Consider the following 20,824-nt stretch of genomic DNA (forward strand, 5'->3'; position numbering starts at 1 on the left):
CTCTTTTATGGGATGAAAACTGAAAAGCTAGAAAAGGAAAGGCATAGGATAAAGATAAGAATGTGCTTAAATAGTTACAAATAAAGTTCACATATGGGGCACTTTCACATATTTTTTTTTTCTTGTTAGAGCTTCACAATACCCAGAGATAATTATTATTATTACTACCTTTATTACTACCTCATATTGAAGCCAAAGATTGAGTTTGAAGAGAGGCCAGGTTTGACTCAGACCTTCAGGCATGCACACACATGCTCCACTAAGCATGGCTCCAATCTAAGTAAGCTCACAAGCTCTCAGGATGAGCTCTGCCGCCTCCCAGACCACATCTCAATTCCGTGCATCCTCTACTCACTCTCTGGCAGATGGAGGCCCAGTGCTCCCAGGTACTGAGTGGCTGTCAGTTAACTAAAGCCAGTCTTGCTTCTTCCTTTCTTTTTTTTTGTTTTCTTTTAGGCTCATTAATTAGCCTCAGCTCCCAGCAAATTTCACTCTTCCCTCCACCTTGAAAATGTATCTATTAACCACCTAGCATGTGAGTGGCAGGAGAAGAGAAGGGAGAGGCAAATGTGGGGGGAAGCTTAAAGAGATAAAGATGAATATAAGACCATTTCTAGGAAGCTGGAACTATATATATATATATATATATATATATATCATATCTCCATCATTTTCTTTCTAGATATATGAGTATTGTCTAGAAAAACTTGCATGGCTGTATAAGAAGACAAGTACGTAGGATATTTCTGCAATGAAAGTACCATTGTTCGTAATAATAAAAAATTGAATAGAACCATCAGTAGAAACATGGGTAAGCAGAAAGATAAAATGAATGAACTGAAGCTATGTAGAGGTACAGAGGTCACAAAAAGAATATTGAGGGGAAAAAAGTTACAGAATGTTATGAACAATGTGATACACTTACAAACGTTTTTAAACTCACAAAGGAATATTGTATATACATATATATTTCTCTTCTTGCCTCTATTCTTTCAAGAGTTGTTGTCCTCCTTGTCACTTCACCTTCCCCTCTGTTCAGATGTATCTGTTTGCTCTTTTCTGGGGACTTGAGGAAATCTAACAAAGATGAGTCCTTATCCTGGGAAGAGGTAAGTAGATAGGCCTTGCTGGGAATACTTTCAGCTGGATCTTAAGCTTTATTCTTCTCGTGCTTCTTACCTATGTATCTTTGCTTAGAGAGCTCATCCCCATTGCCTGATACAAAATTCTTACCCATTTTTCAAGATCCAATTTAAACCAATTTCCTCTACTACACTTTGCTAATTACCCCTAATTGGAATTTAATTCTCCTGTTGCCTATTTTCTTAGCACCTTTCTCAACCAGTTTTAGCATGCCTTGTAAAATTATGTATGTATCTCTGTCTCTGCACTAAATTGATTATCTCTAGAGACTATGGGTTTTATCTTCCATGTCTCTGTATTCCTCCTCAGTACCTAACACAGGTGGCAGACCATAGAAAGTGCTCAAGAAATGTTTGTTCAATCCTAAAACAAACACATTGTCTGAAGACTCTTTGATCTCTGGACACCAGGTTGCCTGGAGCCAATGCCTTTTTTTCCATTCTCCAAAACTAGTTTAGTGATCTGTAACTACACCTAACTAGACTCTGGATCAATTGCTTGTCCTCCTCTCTAGCTTGGCAGATTTCTGACTTGAAATACCCATCATCTCATTTCTGTCATAGCCTTCAGCTTCATTGTTCTATCCTCTGTGTGTGTGTGTGTGTGTGTGTGTGTGTGTGTGTGTGTGTGTGTGTGTTTCTGCTTTCACACCAATTTTATTTATTTTTAATTTTCAGAGCTATAAATTGCTGGTTAACGTGACTGAATTGTGCCTATTTTTTTAAATTATTTCAAAGCTAATCTTTTAACATCCACCATATACAATGTTAGCAGATAATATCAGCAAGAATTGATTAACAAGCTGCTTTTAAATAGATCTTTCCAATTAACTGCAGGACTAGAAAGTTAATGGAGTTGAAAGAGGAATTACTGGAGGCTCTGGGAGTTCTCTGAAAATCATTCTGAATTAGCAGGTAATGGGGAGCTTTCTTTGATACCTAGTTTAAAATAGAATGCAGCCGAATAATAACCAACCCCAAATTATGCTCGTAATTCTCTTTTGTTTTGTTTTGTTTTGTTTTTCTTAACAATAGTTTCTTACGACCAGGACAACCAGTTCACATTGTGTTTTTCTCTCTCCATATCATTCTAGGTTTACGTCTATTCTTTAGTAATTCTTTCAGAAAAATCTATGGGTGGCAATCAACATAGTCTTTTTCTAAAAAGTGACTTATTTTGCCTTCTATTTTGAATGATGATTTAGCCTCAGAACTTTAAAAATATTACTTTACTCTCCTTTGTCTTCTGGCATGGATTACTGTCAGGAATTTAATATCAGTTTAATAACCATCCCTTTGGAAGTAATCTGTGTTTTCTCTTCCTTTAGATTTTAACATTTTCTATTTATAAATTGTTATTTTCCCTTTTACTATACTATTTCTAGGTACAAATATTTTTTATTAATTCTACTCATTTCCCAAGTAGACTTAATTTAAGAACTCAGCTGTTTCCTATCTAGTTAAATTCATAATCCTCAGCTTCACTGTTAAAACAGTTCAAGCCCAGGTAGTTTTCTACAATTCTAGAAAATTCTCAACAATTTCTTTTTCAAATCTTTTCTAATTCTTCTAGATAACTGTTAGACATAAATTAGAGCTTATCAGTTTGGTCTCCTTTGTTTTTAACTATACTTTCATATTTTAAAGTCTTTGTTTCTTTATTGCATTCTGGGTAAATTCATCAGTACAATATTCCAAGTTATTAATTCTCTAAGTTGTGTTTGCTTAAAGTCTTGATGTATTTTGTAATTTGGATTTGCATACTCATTTTAAAGGCACATATTCGTCCTCTTTTCAATTCATTTACTCCTTCCAATCTCGCATTTTTTTGTGGGTCCATCTGCACAATTTTCTGGAGAAACCAGCTCAGAAACTTTTATTATAGGCTTAGAACTCCTGGCCTGTAACAATAATAAATGCACAACTTTGCTCAGATTCTTCCTGAAAGCTAATCTGGATGCTCCTGCTCTCCAGGCATCCAGTTTAGCAAAGTCCTAGGCAACTGTCCTTAGTAATTCTTTCTAGCCTCCTTCATAAGAGAGAACCATCAGGCCCCCAGCTCTGGTACTCTCCATCAGTGCAGTTTCATGCTTGCTGTAACCAAAAGACACAAAAGTCCTGGCAGCCTCATAGCTTTAGCACCTCTCAATAGTTTGCAATGTTGTCTGTTTCTGGTACATGGAAATGTGTATCCTATCTTAACTATTTTCGTTTTCTCCTTTTACATGTTATTTGTCATATTTAAGTGTGTGTAACTGGAGTTGGGGGAAATGATGCCGAAGTCTATTCTGTCCCACTTTCAACTACATTCTAGCTATTTTTAAAGCAATTCTGCTTATCTCACTAAAAATCTTCTCTCTTCCTTTACCAGTCTAAGGTGTGAATGTTAGCCTATGAGATTCAAGTTTCTTCAAATGAGCCCAAGATCATGAGATTGTACCTCAGATGGGAGAAGTCATTCTGATTCACGTCCATAAACTTTTTAATTCCAGTTAAATACTTGTCAAATGTGTTTACCGTGTTCTTTACTGATAACAGGGCAGTAGCATCATTTCACACAACCAATTGGTACTTTGTGTTTATTTAAAAATGATTAGCCAACCAGGGAGAGGTACATGATCTTTACATTAAGAAAATTTCACACTGCGTAAGGTCTGGGAAACTTTCATTCTGTAAACCTGGCACTGAGCAAATCAGAGTAGACACCTGAAAGAGAAGGGCTCTCCTTTATATTTCGCCTGATAAATTGACCATTACATAAACAATCTACCTCCTTTGTGAAGACTACAGAATTTCAGTAGAATAATAGATAGATAGATGATAGCTAGCTAGCTAGCTAGCTAGCTAGCTAGCTAGCTAGCTAGCTAGATAGATAGATAGACACATATGAGGCTCCTTGTAAAGGGAGAATGGGGACTTAACTCTAAGTTGTATCTCTGTCTCAATAATACTGTTTTTACTTACATAGTGTGTTTTAGTTGGTAGAGTTTTAAGACGCCTAGTAAGATATGGCTACAAGATATAGCAAGGATAGCAAGATAGACCGATGTGTGACACAGAGCGTTGTCATGATGAAGGATGATTTACTGCACACTTTAAAACACACCGTCTGTTAACCATAGCTCACACCCAACTGACTGGACCGAACAAGTTGAAACTTGTCACACGTTGTTACTAAGGTTTGACATGCTGCTTCCCATGTTAAAAATCCCGGCCTTTCCGTTGGATGGCACTCGGCAGCATCATTCACCATATTTTGGGATCACAACAGAAAGGCTCTGTGTCACACATTGTTTCTGGCATAAAAATTTCTGTCAAATAAAAACATTACAGTGTGTCCTTATCCACCTTATTCACCGAGTCTGTCACCGTGTGACTTCTGGCTCTTTCTCAAAATCAATATGACCATGAAAATTGAATGTTTTAATTGGACTCAGGACATCAAGGCAGCCATGACAGCGCAACTAAAGACACTCACAAAAGAGGACTTCCAGAACGGTTTCAGAAAGTGGCAAGAACAATGGGATAAGTGTGTTCAAACCGATGGGGAGTATTTTGAAGGGGATTAATGGCAGTGTGTCTTTTACTGTAATTTTGTTTTATTTAAACATTCACTGTATTGTTTGATCACACCTTGTATTTACTGTGTTTCCCCAAAAATAAGACCTAGCCAGACCATCAGCTCTAATGCATCTTTTGGAGCAAAAAGTAATATAAAACCTGGTATTATATTATATTGCATTATATTTATTATATATTATATTATATCATATTATATTACATAAGACCTGGTCTTATATTAAAATAAGAATGGGTCTTATATTAATTTTTGCTCCAAAAGATGCATTATAGCTGCTGGTCCAGCTAGGTCGTATTTTCAGGAAAACACGGTATTGGTATGGAAGAGATAAAAAAGAGAAAGATATGTTAATGGAGAATGGAGAAAGAATTAATAAAAGCTCTGGTCAGAATCTCCAGAATTTTTGACTTTCAGTATCGCATCAAGGGCATCACATCATTTCTCGGCCTACAAAGTAGACATGGTAATATTTGCCATATCTTCAACTGATAAACTCTTTGATAAACTAAGATTAAGACTCATCATAAATAATGCAGAGTGCTACCTCTTTTACTAACATTTTTCAAAGCCTTCTAAAACTTTAATCCACTTGAAAATAATTGCTCAATTACATAAACAGACATGAACACCTGACTAAATTAAGATTTCACACCTGTGGGAGAATTCACATAGACTTGCCCCATGAATTTACAGAGGGTATAAATTGGACCTGTAAACTTGGAGCCTTAGGTCAGTCTAAACCTTTACTCCAGTCTGAAGCTTTTTCCAATTGTAAGGAAAAAAATTAGCTTTGTTTTATGAGATGAAGAAGTCATAAAACATACTGCTCTTTCACAAGCGAGTGATTCAAAGTGCTATTTCTCTCAGCAATTATCATATGAGCTACAGGAATCAAATGAATTCAGGGGATGTTATGGACCAGTGTAAAATGCCAGTGTTCAGATGAAATAGTTGAACATTGTCAAATGAAGAGTCGTGTTATGAATAGTGCTAGCTTTTAAAAAAGAACAATACCTTCCTATTCATCAGCCGCTCTTTGTGTTGGGAGAGGAGAAGGATGGGTTTAGAGTGGTCCACATATTTTTTTTCATCTTTTACCACCTTTATTTTTAAAACAGCTCTTCAAATATCAGTAATTATTGATGACTGCGAATTTGCCAAATTCAGTGTTGTTTTTTCCTTGAACCTCCTCTACTTTGATGTCTCTGCAGCATTACAAACGCCTTTTCTAAAACATTTCATACATGTGCTCAGACAGAACAGAGCACTTCCCAGAGTCCTCTGATAACCTTGGGTGAAACTTTTTCCATTTTTATTCTCATGTATCCTAAAGTTTTTGTATTCACTCTTGTTTACCCATACTTTGTTTCTCCTCTCCCAATCTTTACATGCACATTTCTAAAAGCTTTCACTGATATGGCCCAGAAACCCATCCACTCAATGTGGCTCACAGCAGCCTGTTCTTCAAGCCACCCAGGAACTCTATTTAATATCACTCTGTGTTAAATTTGTGGTTAGTGCTTATTGCAATTATATATTCCCTTCTGATTCTGTTATTGTTCTTGTTGTTATTGTCTATTTCTACCAACATGAGAGCAAGGACATTGTCCATGTACTTGTCACTCAATTCTTTTTTATTTTATGTAAACTTTTTGTTTGGGGATGAGTCTTCTTAGATTTACTTGCCACTCAATTCTAAATCCTTAGAATTGTGCCTGGCACACAGTAGTAGCAAACTTAACATTTAATTAATAGTTGAATAAACAAATAACTTTTTGTTAAAATCATTAATTTTTCTTTCTCTCCTAACGGCACCATTAATTTTCTAGTCATCCATGTGTGAAATATAGTTTTATTTTATCACTTAGGATTGCATTCAATTGTAAGAACAAGAAATAACCAAAAATCAACTCCTCCCCCCACCAAAAAAAAAGTGATTTTAACCAGTACGCAATTTTTTTTAATGTTTACATAAGTAAATACCTGAATGTGAATGGCACTGGCCTGGAATGGCATCAGGGAATCAGGATCCCACAGTCTTTCTGAAAGCGCTGAATCCTACTACTAGACCACCAGGGATGCTCCACAGTCTTTCTGAGAAATCGTTCTCGCTTATGGCTTTTGTCCTCATGCAATAGTCCCAAATGGCTATTCCACCCCCAAGGCAGATTATCCATGTTCTGGGCAGGAAACAGGTGCAGGAATAGTAAGTGGCTGTGATGAATGTCCCCTGAATTAACCTTTTTCTGAAAAAGTCTTCCTGGAAGACCAACTTTTCCTCAACACCACTATCTGCAAGTGAGGCTAGAAAATGTCAGTTTTTAAATAGGAACACTGATCCTCCCCCCAAAGAAAAGAAAATTATAGTCTATTATAAGGAAGATAATGGAAATGGGCATTTTGTAGGCAACTTGTCATTGTCTGGAGTTATATTAATTCTATAGCTGCAATCTCCCTCTCAACCATCCCTTTCTAATCCCACTTCAATAACCTCAATTCAAGTCCCTGTTGTTTCCCACCAAAACTACTTCAATAGTCCCTTAACTGGACTCAATAGCCTTTCTTTGCCAGCCTGAGGAATTCAAAAGATCAGGAACATCCAGCCTGAGGAATTCAAAACATCAGGCACATCCAGCCTGAGGAATTCAAAACGTCAGGAATATACCTCCACCTTCCCACAGTAGACTTGTCTACCACAGCACCCTCCCACACACTCAACAAACCTATCAAACCAGGTTAATTTTACATGTCAACAGGGCTAAGAGATGGCCAACTAGCAAGTAAAACATTATTTCTAAGAGTGTCTGTGATTATGTTTCTGGAAGGGATTAGCATTTGAATCAGTACTGAGTAAAGTATTATAGATCATCCTCACCAATGCGGGTGGGTTCTCCAATCCATGGAGGGCCTGAATAGAACAAAGAGGGAGAAGGGTGAATTTGCTCTCTTTGCTTGAGCTGAGACTTCCATCTTCTATGCCCGCCATTGACTCTCTTGGTTCTCGGACCTTCAAACTCAGACTGTGACTTAGACGATTGGCTCTCATTTTTCTCAGGTCTTTGGCTTCAGACTGGAACTACATGTCTGGCTTCACCTGGTCCTCCAACTTACAGACATCATATCATGGGACTTCTCAGCCCCCTTAATTGCACGAGCTAATATCTCATAAATTATCTATCTGTCTGTCTGTCTGTCTGTCTGTCTATCTATCTATCTACCTATCTATCTACCCTATTGGTTCTGTTTCTCTGGAGAACCCTGACTAATACAGACTTTTGTGCTAAAAATGGTTCTAAAGCAAAAGAACTTTAAGGATGAGTTTTCTGAAATGGTTCTAGGATTTCTGGAATTAACTCTCTAATCTGATTAAAGATTCTACTGACTCTATTTTCAGTAATAAAGAGATACTAATAGTCCATGGCAAGAACTGGTATAGAGATACACAAAATATCTGTACTGGACACTCCTAATCAGCTATTAAAAGAAGTAAGAAGCTAGGTAACTTAAAAAGTAAGGACTATAATGATGTTTAGTCTCTCTTAACGTCCCTGGACAAATAGTGAAAGAAAAGGATGAGCTCAGTGATGCAAATTCCCAGCTCAAGCATAAATGACCTAAGAGTTCTGTGTATGCCCTGAAGAAGACCCTAACTTACTATAGCTGCAAGGCTGAAATTGCTGAAAATCTTGCTGAAAATCAAATTCAGACCTCAGTGGTGATGAGCTGAAATACAGCACAAATTGAACTCCCAGCCTCAAATAGTATCTACTATTAAAGGGAAAGTATAGATTGAGAAAGAATGGGATCCTGTAAATTGGATGGGGATGTGTGGGAAGACACTGATAAACCTGGGGACATTGAGCTCCTAATTCTGTGAGTCTTCTTTGCCAGTGGAAGAGGTCTTCCTACCTCCAACAGATTTCATCTTCTCACTCCCTGCAAAAGTGGTCTCCCTATCCCCAGTTGCCACCATCCTTTCCACCATTCTCCCTTCACCCTCGGTGCCACCATCCTTTCCACCACTCTCTGAGGATTCACCCTGAATTGCCTGAGGAAACAGTGATGACCTCTTCTGAGGTAGCTGCCATGTAAGATAATGCTGATACTTCTCAAAAACTACTCCCATTACCCTCTCTTTGTTTTCAGACCTACAACTAGATTCAAGCCCCAGCAGGACCCTAAAGATGAAGTACAAAGTGTGACCCATGAGGAGGTAAGCTACACTTCAAAAGAACTACTTGTGTTTTCTAATTTATGCAAGCAGAAATCCAAGGAACATGTGTGCCAATGGACACTAAGAGTGCTGGATAATGGTAGAGGGAACATAAAGTTGGATCAGGCCGAAGTTAGTGATGGGCTCACTAAGTCTGCATTTAAGTTGCAGGTTGGGGAGTTAGAAAGAGCTCTAACGTTTTGTTTGTTGGCTGAAATATGGACCAAAAGATTGCCCATTATGAGCAAATTGGAAATACCCAAATTCTCTTGGTATTCAAAACAAAAGGTCACATTTCTTCAATCAAATGTAGAGGAAGGGATTCAAAGGTTTAGGGAGATTGGAAAGTTGGAGTGGATTTGTTAATAAAGACCTACTCAGCCACACTGAGAGGGTTCAGAAGACATACCTTTTACCAATAATTTGAGAAATAAATTTGTGAGGGGATCTCCAGCATCCTTGAAGAACCCTCATGATTACTCTTCTTTATAGGCCATACCTTACTCTGAAAACAATAGCCACTCAGTTGGAAAACCTAAATGCAATGGGAATAATTGGATCCTGAAGTCATGGGGCAAAATTCAACTGTCAAATGCAAGGTGGGCATGGTTACTGTAATGGGCAGCACAATTAAAACATCAGTCAGCATACTTTGATTCTCACAGACTTGTGGTGTTGGCTGCTTAATCATGGTGTTCCTAGAAGTAAATAAAATAGACAGAAAGCTTACTAAATTCTTACTTAATCTGTATAAGCAGAAAAGTTCTAGGTCAAGTGAACAAAAATCTAACTCATAAAAACAAAAGGTCACATTTCTTCAATCAAATCCCAGACTGAGCCAGTTTATAGACCCAGAACCCCTTGAATGAAGGAGAGACCAGGTTCCCTTGAAGAAGCATCCCAGTACACTACTAAAAATTTATATTGCTAATTTTTCTCCCAGCATTTCCCAAGGACGTATGGCCTTTTATCAGGATAACTGTACATTGGGGGAAAGGAAATAATTAGACTGTTCAGGGACTAATGGACATTGGCTCTGAACTGACACTAATTCCAGGAGACCCAAAATGTCACTGTGGTCCACCAGTTAGAGTAGGAGCTTATGGAAGTCAGGTGTTCAATGTAATTCTAGCTCAGGTCCATCTCACAGTGGGTTCAGTGAGTCTCGAAATCCATCTTGTAATTATTTCCACAGTTCCAGGATGCAAAATTGAAAGAGATTTACATAGGCAGAATCCTCACGTTGGTTCCCTGACCTATGAAATGAGGGCTAATTGGTGGAAGGCCTAGTGGAAGCCATTAGAACTGCCTCTACCAAGGAAAATAGTAAATTAATAAAAACACCACATTCTAGGGGGGATTGCAGCGATTTGTGCTACCCTCAGAGACTTGAAAGATGCAGCGGTGGTGACTCCCACAACATCTCTATTCAATTCTCCTATTTAGCCTCTGCAAAAGACAGATGGACGTTGGAGAATCACAGTGGGTTATTGTAAACTTAACCAGGTGGTGACTCCAATTGCAACTGCTGTACCAGATGTCATTTCATTATTTGAGCAAATCAACACATCCCCTGGTACCTAGTTGCAGCTATTGATCTGGAAAATACATTTCTCCATACCGGTCCAATAAGTCCCTCCAGAAGCAGTTGTTTTCAGCTGACAAGGCCAGCAATATACCTTCACTGTTCTACTTCAGAAGTACAGCAACCCATAGTTCCATGTCATAATTTAGTTCACAGGGATCTTGATCACTTTTCTCTTTCACAAGTTACTAGTGACGCTGGTCCATTACATTAATAACACTATACTAATTGGACCTAGTCAGAAAGAAGTAGCAACTAATGCAGAATTATTAGCAAAACACTTGCATGTCAGAGGTTGGGAAATAAATCTGACTAGAATTCAAAGACCTTCTACCTCAGTGAAATTTCTAGGAGTCTTCTGAGATGGGCATGTTGAGATACCTCTTTTAAGGTGAAAAATAAGTTGTTACATCTGGCCCCTCCTATAACTAAGAAAGAAGCACAATGCCTAGTAGGCCTTTTCAGATTTTGGAGGCAACATATTCTTTATTTGGGTGTAGTACTCTGGGCCATTTACCAAGTGACCAACAAAGCTGCTAGTTTTGGGTAGATTTTCAGGCCTTCCAGTTTGGACTGGAGCTATATCACCAGCTTTCCTGGTCCTCCAGTTTGCATATGGCAGACTGTGGGACTTCTCCTCCTCCATAATCATCTGAGGTAATCTCTCATTATAAATCTCTTTCTATACATCTATACATATCCTATTGGTTCTGCTTCTCTGGGGAACACTGACTAATTCACCAAGCCACTTGTTATTCCCTAAATCACTGCCACACGTTCTTCCTGACACCACTAATGTCTATCCTTCAAGACCCTTCCTAATTGTCAGCTATTATCAACTAAATTATGTCCCTCCAACATTCATATTTTGAATCCCTAACCCTCAAGATGATTGTATTTGAAGACAGGGCCTTTAAAGTGGTAAGTAAGCTTAAGTGAGAACATAAAGCTCTGATCCTTATAAAAAGAGACATCAGGGATACAGGTGCACAGAGAACAGACTATATGAGGACACAGTGAGAAGGCTACCATCTGCAAGCCAAGAAGAGAATCCTCAGGAAAAACCAAACCTGCCAATACTTTGATCTTGGACTTCCAGCTTTCAGAACTGTGAGAAATAAACAAATTACCTGGTCTGTGGCAATTTCGTATGGCAGCTCTAGCACACTAATATACCATTCTTGGCATGAAGTCTTTCCAAATGGGCTCTCCCCTCCATGGAACCCTTTAAAGCACTTTTCTTCTGCACTGCTGTTACAGTACTTTTTTTTTTTAACTTTTTGTCTTGAAATAATTTTAGATTTACAGAAAAGCTGCAGAAATAGCACAGCGAGTTCTCATATGTCCTTCACTCAGCTTTCCCTGCTGTTAACATGTTATATAATCAGGAAAGTAACACATATAAAATTATTAATTAAACTACAGACCTCTTTTGAATTTCACTTTTTTTCTCAAATGTTCTTTTTTTAATCCAAGGCAATATAGAATCCCATATGGCATGTAGTTGCCATGATTCGTTAGACTCCTCCAATCTATAACATTTCCTCAGTCTTTCTTTGTTTTTTATAACCTTTATGCTTTTGAAAATACTGGTCAGTTATTTTGTAGAATGTCTCTCATTTTGGATTTGTCCTGTTGGTTCTGTTTCTCTGGGGAACACACTTGTTATTCCCTAAATCACTACCATGCGTTTTTCTGACACTGCTAATTTCTATCCTTCAACACCCTCAAGATATCTGCTCATGAGTCAATTAAAGTTATACATTCCTGACAAGAATACCATGGACGTGAGGGTGTACCATTCTCAGGGCATCATGGTACCAATGGCACATGGTGCCAATATGTATTATTTTGGGTGATGTTAACTTGGATGTTTGGTTAAAGTGTTGCCTGCCAGGTTTCTTCACTATACAGTTACTGTTTTCCCCTTCATAATTAATAAATATCTTGAGGAAGATAGCTTAAGATTATGCAAATATTCCGTTTCTCATAATCCATTGCCCATGGATTTTAGCGTCCATCGATAGATGCTGCCTGCAACAGTATTACTGCAGTGTTTATCAATGGTGATTATTCTATTTCTCTAATTTCTTCTATATTCATTCATTGGGTTTCTTCTATAAGGAAGTTGTCCTTTCTCCCTTATTTATTTATTTATTCAGTTATTTAAATTAATTTGGACACAAATATTTATTTTATTTCACTATTATTATTTACTTTGTTTCTCAAATTATTTAAACTCTGGCCTTTATTCTGGATCTCTTTAAATTTTGGTCATAGTTCCCTTCCATCTTCAAAGCCAACAGTGGCTGGTTAAGTCTCTCTCAAATTGTATCACTCCATCTCTGACTCTCCTACTTCCCTCCTTCACTTATAATCACCCCTGTAATTTCACTGGACCCACACAGATAAACCAGGACAATCTTCCTATTTTAAGTTCAGCTGTTTAGCAACACTAATTCCATCTGTAAATTTAATTACCCCTTGTGATATAGCGTAGCATATTCACAGGTCTGTAGGTCAGGACACAGATATCTTGGGGAGACCATTATTCTGCCTACCACAATAATTATACCTCCAATATTTCACAGTTTGTTCTAGTTTTCTCCTTCTAGTTTATTTGAAACTTCTTTCTCTGACAATGAGAAACTTGATCCTCATTATCTATAATATATTTACTTATTTTTTCAATCCTAATATACATATGAGGTAGTTTAGAATTGCTGACCCATACCCTGTGAAAAACGTAGTAACTATAGCACAGTATTTATGCACAATTATTTTCGTCTAATCTCACAGTATACAGGCAAAATACTGTTTCCCAAAATTACTTAGGTTAGTTTTAATCATCCCCATCTCCTTCATTATGGTTGATATTCATTTGTAACAGTTAGGTTCACTTGTTACTGTTTGTGTTCCATTTGGGATTCCTTCCTCATTATGGTGAATTTTAATTGATTATTGGAGGGAACAGTCTGAGAAACATTGCTAGGATCCTAAGAGTTAGAACTATACAGAAATTTTGCTCTGAGAACTGTTACTTTCCCCTAATGCCCACTTCTCAATTCCCATTCTTTCCACCCCTTTCCTACTCACTCCCTGTTGAAAGCCGATGTTATTAGTTTTTCCTTCATCCTTTACTTCATTTGCATAAATGCACATACACATGTATGTTTTTATATCCCCTTTTGTTCTTACATGAAGGATAGCATAATGTAGATACTCTAGCACTTGCCTTTTTGAACTTTAGTATATATATATACTGGAAATTACTTTATATCCTTCCATGGAATTCTTTTTCATTATTTTTTATAGTTGCATAGTACTCCATCACATGGATATACCATAGTTTATTCAACAACTCTTTTATACAAGGGCATTTGGATTGTTTCCAACATTCTGTGACTATAAATAATGCTGCAGCAAATAATCTTATGCATATGTATTTTATTATTGGAGGTATATCCTCAGAGTAGGTTCCTAGAAATAGGGTCACTGGTACAAAGTTAAATGCACATGTATTGCCAAATTTCCCTTCAGAAGGATTATTCCAGCTTACATTCTCAACAGCAGTGTATGAAAATTCTTGTTTCCCCTCAGTATTGACAACGTAATGTATTCTTATACTTTTTTTTTAATTTGCCAATCTTCTAGACTAAACATGATATCCCCATGTTGTTTTGATTACTATTTATCTAATAATGAGTGAGATCAGACTGATTGTTTTTATATATGTTGCTTTTATGAATTGTGTATTCATTCCTGTTTCATTTTTCTATCAGGTTTTTGGTCCTTTGTTCTTCAATGTATTAGGCATATTAGCTCTTTATCTTTGGGATATGCTATACATATTTTCTCTAATTTGTTAGTTGTCTTTGGGTTTTGCTTATGAGATTCTTTTTTTTTTTTTTTTTTTTTTGCCATGCCAAAAATGTTTTATGTCATTAAATTTACCACTCTTTTCTTTTATCATCTTTAATTTTGGGTCAGTTTAGATAGCCTTTTCCTACTTTGAGGTAAAAGAGGAATTCATCCTTCTCCTCATTCTCCTAATACTATGTTTTTGCTTATAGCTATTTGTTTTGGTCTCCACTACCACCACCACTAACTTCTCTTTTCCTCACTAAACTCCAAGCTCTCTGAAGAAAATCTCCTTTTTTATTATCCCTTGAGTAATTAGCTCATCACATTCTTTATATCAGGTCTTCAATTAAAACATTAAAAGAGGGAATTAAAATGAATTGAATTTATATGAAGATATTAGCTTCATTCTAATAAACATCATATTTCTAAAGTTAAGGGAGAGTTAAACAAGTCAGTTATTAGTTTTGCAAAAATTAAGTAAATCAGTTTACAAAAAAAATGATTCTGGAGATAAATATAAAGAATTTTACTCAGTTCTTTTATTTTGCAAATAGGGAAATTAACACCCATTGTAAGTTAAGTGATTTGCCCAATATCTTATGGCCAGAAGATACCAGTATTAACCCCTTGGTCTATGAAATCTAATCAAATACTCAGACCACTAATCTCTCCATCCTACTATCCCAAACTCTTTCAACTTTTCTTTTTAATTAAGCAAACTGGTTTTCAAAACTACCTACACTCTAGTACAATCTGGACAGAATGGTTTATAAAGAAAAAAAGATTTTTCTAAAAGGTTAACAAAGCACCCAGCCTTTGAAATGCCTGGCTATAGTGGTTACGTTACACTTTGAGTAAAGGGAACCCAATGGATTTTGATTCCATAAAGGATTGTCTTCCAAATATACTCTTACTAGAAAGTCAGCTACATCATTTGTGAAAGGCAGGATTTCCTGTTGATAAATAAGGAACCAACTGCTCAAACACAGCTCAGTAAATACATCCGTAGAGGTTTCAAACAGATGGACAACAGGCCAAATACAGCTATAGACCTGTTTTCTTTGAAGTGTAATACTGACTAACATTATTTTGACATCCAGAAATAACTTATAAAAATATTGTTTTCACTGTTTCCTAAGAAAGTAAAAGAACTGGCAGCTCTGAGTTCACATTTCCACGTGATATTAAATGGCCAGAGTTGAGAACTGGCTGATTCTTTTGGACAGGTCATGAGCTCTTCAATTTACCACCATCTCTGCCACTTCACTGCAACCCACTTCATTCATTTATGTTCTGCGTAGTCCCTGTAGGCATTTGAGTTTTCAACCACTGATAAATTTAGTGTGGATGCTAATGGGTAACAAACTCAGTTTGAATTAATATTACAAAAACAGTAGGTACCATTTATTGATCATTTTAGATGCCAGTACTTTATATACAGTACATCATTTAAATCTTACAAAAAGCAGAGTTATGTCAGAAACATGGCAGCATAAGGAGTGCTCCTTGATCTCTCACCTTGAAGTTACAACAAACTGAACAGCTGTAATTCAACAAAGGATTCCCTATGCAACACACAAAACTGGCTGAGAGATCCACACATTGAAACATCTGAAGATGGGCGAACTCCCATGAACAGAGCAAGAGGGAAGGGAGAAGTGCTACAGGATGCCTGGAGCTCGGTCAGTCCCAGGAGAGGGGAGGATTGAGACTGCAGGTGAACTCTCTGTCGCCCCAGCAATTCTTCCTGAGGGATTAGCACAAAATAGGGCTGAACCAAGCAATACCTCAGGGCAAAGACCCAATACAGAAGTGCAACATCTGTGGTCTAACAGCTCTCACAGCCAGGCAGAAAACAAAGCCACAGAGCCTGGTTGCTTCCTGTCACCCTCCAAGAGCTCACCTTCCCCAAACCCTCCCAGTGTTACCAATGGGCTCCAGAAAAAATGGTAGCAGTGTCAGATTAAAGAGCAGAATATCTACAGCCCTGAGAACTGGAGAGACAGTTCCTGAGTGGCAGATACACACTGAGGTTAATTCCAGTGATATGAAAGGAGTTATAGGGGCAAGGCAGCTGTTGTCTGGCATTACTCAAAGAAGAACAAAGCCACAAACACACCAGCTACCCCTCCCAGTCCACTCCACCTTTCACAGCTGATCACAGTGGGGGCACCCAGGACTGCTGAGGTGCACAGTTCTGCACTTGGCTACAGGGCAGCACTGGGATTTCAGGGGCTCAGAACCCCATCGTCCACCACATCCTCCCACAGGGAGGCCAAGGCGACCTCTTCACAGAGGGGACACCCGACCTACTCTGGAAATCTTCTACCACAAAAAGCTGGAACAGGGCAAGAGAAAATAAAATGTTCCAATGCTACCTAGCAGAAAACAAAAGAAAGACCTCTTCATAGAAAGACCTGATGCAAAATTCCCTCTTGGATATCTCCAGGAAGAGAAATAATCAATTAATTGCCATGAATGACCAATGTAACAAGGCAACTGAGAAAGAAAATTTAAAAATCTCCAGAAAATGAACTTAAAGACATGGAAATATGTGACTTCAATGACAGAGAATTGAAGAAATCCAAGAAAATTCAAATAGTTTAATGAACTCAGAAATAAAATCAACAAACAAAATTATTTTACCAAAGAGGTTGAAATTTTTAAAAAGAACCAAATAGAAATTCTGGAGCCGAAGAACTCAATAAAAGAGATGAAGAATTGAATAGCGAGCTTTGGAAATCAAGCTGACAACATGGAGGAAAGAATTAGTGATATCAAAGATAAAGATCTGAAAATGACACTGAGGGAAGAAGAGAGAGATTTTAGAGTTAAATGAAATGAAAGAACTTTACAAGAACCATCTGACTGCAACAGATACAGCAATATAAGCATGATGGGTAGACCAGAACAAAAAGGGAGATGGGCACAGAGAGTCTATTCAAACAAATAGTCAACGGGAACTTCCCAAACCTATGGAAAGAACTGAGTCCTCAAATCCAAGAAGCAAAGAGAACACTGAATTACCTCAATCCTAATAGGCCCTATCCAAGGTACATTATATTGAAGCTGTCAAAAATTAATGACAAAGAAAATTCTCAAGGCAGCCAGGGGAAAAAAGATGGTAAACTACCAAGAAAAACCCATTAGATTATCATGATTTTTCAACAGAAACTCTACAAGCCAAGAGGGAATGCAATCAAATATTCAAACTATTAAAGAGTGAGAGATTACTAGCCAAGAATAATATATCCTGCAAAGTTATGTTTTGGATGTGAGGAGGAATAAAGACCTTTGCAGATATATAGAAGCTAAGGAAATTTTCCACCACAAGACCTTCAATACAGGAAATACTGAAGGAGGTTATTCTATCTGAAACAAAAAGACAAAAAGATACAAAACTATGAGTAAGATGACTAACAGACAGAAGCAGGAAAAGATAACCCCTACTCAGAATAGGGCACTATGCGAGGTGTGCTCAAAAGATACGGTGAATGTTTAAATTAAAGAAAAAAAATTATGACAGTAAAAGACACATTGCCATTAATCCCCCTCAAAATACTCCCCCTCACTTTAAACACATCCATCGTTCTTGCCACTTTCTGAAGCAGTTCTGGAATTCCTCTTTCATGAGTGTCTTTTCTTCATCCTTTATCATGACAATGCTCTATGTCACACATCACTTCTGTTACAGCAATTTCTGTCAAATAAAAATATTATGGAGTGTCCTTATCCACCTTATTCACTGGATCTGGCACCATGTGACTTCTGGCTCTTCTCCAAAGTCAAAATGACCATGAAAGGAAAATGTTTTGAATTGATTCAGGACATTGAGGCAGCCACAACAGCACAACTAAAGACACTCATGGAAGAGGAATTTCAGAACTGCTTCAGAAAGTGGCAAGAATGATGGAATAATGTGTTTCAAGCAAGGGGAATTATTTTGAGGGGCATTAATGACAATGTATTTTTACTGTAATGTTTTTTTATTTAAACATTCACCATATTTTTTTTATCACACCTCATACACTTAAACATAACATAAAGGGTAAAGAAGATAAAAACAAAAACAAAAAGAATAAGACAATTTGTTACTGCAACTCAGAAATGAACTCACAGTATAAATAGGGATTATTTGTGAGAACAGTAACATAAAAGGGGAGTAAGAAGAGGTCTGAGTTTGCAAAGGGGAATGAAAATTAGATGCATGCTGAAGAAAAAGGACTGCTGTATATATAAAACTTTCTTTTACATAAACTTAATGGTAACCACTCAAAAAAAATTGCAGAACTGAGACACATTACATTAAAAAAAGGAAACAGAAAAAACAAATCGTAGAATGCCACCAAACTGAAATGACAGACAGAAACACAACAGCAAACAAACAATAGAGAAACTGTGCTACCAGAAAACAAAAGATAAAATGGCTATAGGAAATCTTCATACATCAATAACCACCCTAAATGTAAATGGACTGAACTCACCAATAAAAAGGCACAGAGTAGCAGATTGGATCAAAAAACAAAACCAACTTTATGCTGCCTCCAAGAGACACATCTCAGCTACAAGGAAAAATATAGACTCAAAGTAAAAGGGTGGAAAATGATACTTGAAGCAATGATACTCTGGCATCCAGAGAAAAGTGGATATAGCCATGCTTATATCTAACAAATCAAACTTCTGGGTAACAAAGTAACAAGAAACAAAGATGGACAATTTATAATGATAAACAAGACAATACAACAAGAAGACACTACACATCAATATATATGCTCCCAGTCTGGGAGCACCAAACTATATAAAGCAACTACTAGCAGAACTAAAGTGAGAAACTGACAAAAACACAATTATTGTAGTGGACCTAAATATGCCAATGGCAGCTATGGATAGATCATCCAAACAGACATCAGTAAAGAAATATAAGCCTTAAATGATGCATTAGACCAAATGGATATAATTGACATTTAAAGAGCATTCTATCCTAGAACACCAGACTATACATTATTTCTAGGGCACAGGGAACATTCTCAAGGATAGATCATATGTTGGGACACAAAACAAGCCTCAGTAAATTTAAGAAGGTTGAAATCATACATAGTATACTCTTCGACCACAATGCTTTGATTAGAGATCAACTGCAAAAAGAAAGTGGGAAAAACTTCAAATATGTGGAAAATAAACAATATGCTACTAAAGAATAACTGGGTCAAAGAAGAAATAAAAGGAAAAATCAAAACATACATAGAAACACGAGCGGTTGGTTAGCTCAGTGGTTAGAAAGCAGTGCTTATAACACCAAGGTTGCCGGTTCGATTCCCACATGGACCAGTGAGAAACAATGGCTTGAGCTTGGGGCTAAGCTACGGGCGGGTGGCCGGTTTGCTCAGTGGTTAGAGTGCAGTGCTCATAACACCAAGGTCGCCAGTTTGATTCCCACATAGGCCAGTGAGCTGCGCCCTCCACAATTAGATTGAAAACAACGATTTGACTTGGAGCTGATGGGTCCTGGAAAAACACATTATTCCCCAATATTCCCCAATAAAAATTTTTTTAAAAGATACATAAAAACAAATGATAATGAAAAAACAACATATCAAAATTATTGGGATAAGGTGAAAGCAGTATTAAGAGGGAAATTTATATCATGACAGTCCTACTTCAAGAAACAAGAAAAAAATCACAAATAAACAACCCAAAATTACATCTTAACTAGAAAAAGAAGAACAAGTGAAACCCAAAATCAGCAGAAGGAGGGAAATAATAAAAATTGGAGCAGAATTAAATAAAATAGAGAAAAAGACAATAGAAAAAATTAATGCAACAAAGAGCTTGTTCTTTGAAAAGATTAATAATATTGACAAACCCTTGGCTAGACATACCAGGACAAAAGAAAACAGACACAAATAAACAAAATCAGAAATGAAAGAGGAGAAGTTACAACGGATACCACAGAAATGCAAAGGATAATACAAGAATACTATGAAGGACTATAGGCCACCAAATTCAATAACTTAAAAGAAATTGACAAGTTCTTAGAAACATGTAATCTTCTTAGACTGAATTACAAAAAACTGGAAAACCTAAATAGACCAATCAACAGTAAGGAAATTGAAATAATCATCCAAAACCTCCCCAAAAGCAAAAGTCCATGACCAGATGGCTTCATTAGTCAATTCTACCTAACACTAAAAGTGATTTAAAACCTGTCCTCCTTAAACTCTTCCAAAAATTGAAGAGGCAATTCTTCCTAACTCATTTTATGAGGTCAATGTTACCCTGATGCTAAAACCTGGTAAGGATAACACAAAAAAAGAAAAATGTAGACCAATATCTCTGTTGAATACAGATGGAAAAATCCTAAACAAAATACTAGCAACTAGAATACAACAATACATTAAAAAGATTATACATCATGATCAAGTGGGGTTCATTCCAGGGGC

The 20,824-nt window shown here is 37.0% G+C and overlaps 1 long non-coding RNA gene across 1 annotated transcript in view; it reads left to right on the forward strand.

The window, feature by feature from the left end:
* Nucleotides 1-319: 319 nt before the first annotated feature.
* Nucleotides 320-20,824, forward strand: part of LOC148754885 (uncharacterized) — a 31,271-nt gene continuing 10,766 nt past the window's right edge. The window contains exons 1-2 of the long non-coding RNA XR_016019549.1: nucleotides 320-386; nucleotides 8,869-8,935. This is a non-coding gene — a long non-coding RNA (uncharacterized LOC148754885). The remainder of the gene's footprint in view (nucleotides 387-8,868; nucleotides 8,936-20,824) is intronic.

Source organism: Rhinolophus sinicus, chromosome 17, assembly GCF_057876585.1.
Source record: "Rhinolophus sinicus isolate RSI-liver-muscle chromosome 17, RSI-T2T, whole genome shotgun sequence".
Lineage (NCBI taxonomy): Eukaryota > Metazoa > Chordata > Mammalia > Chiroptera > Rhinolophidae > Rhinolophus > Rhinolophus sinicus.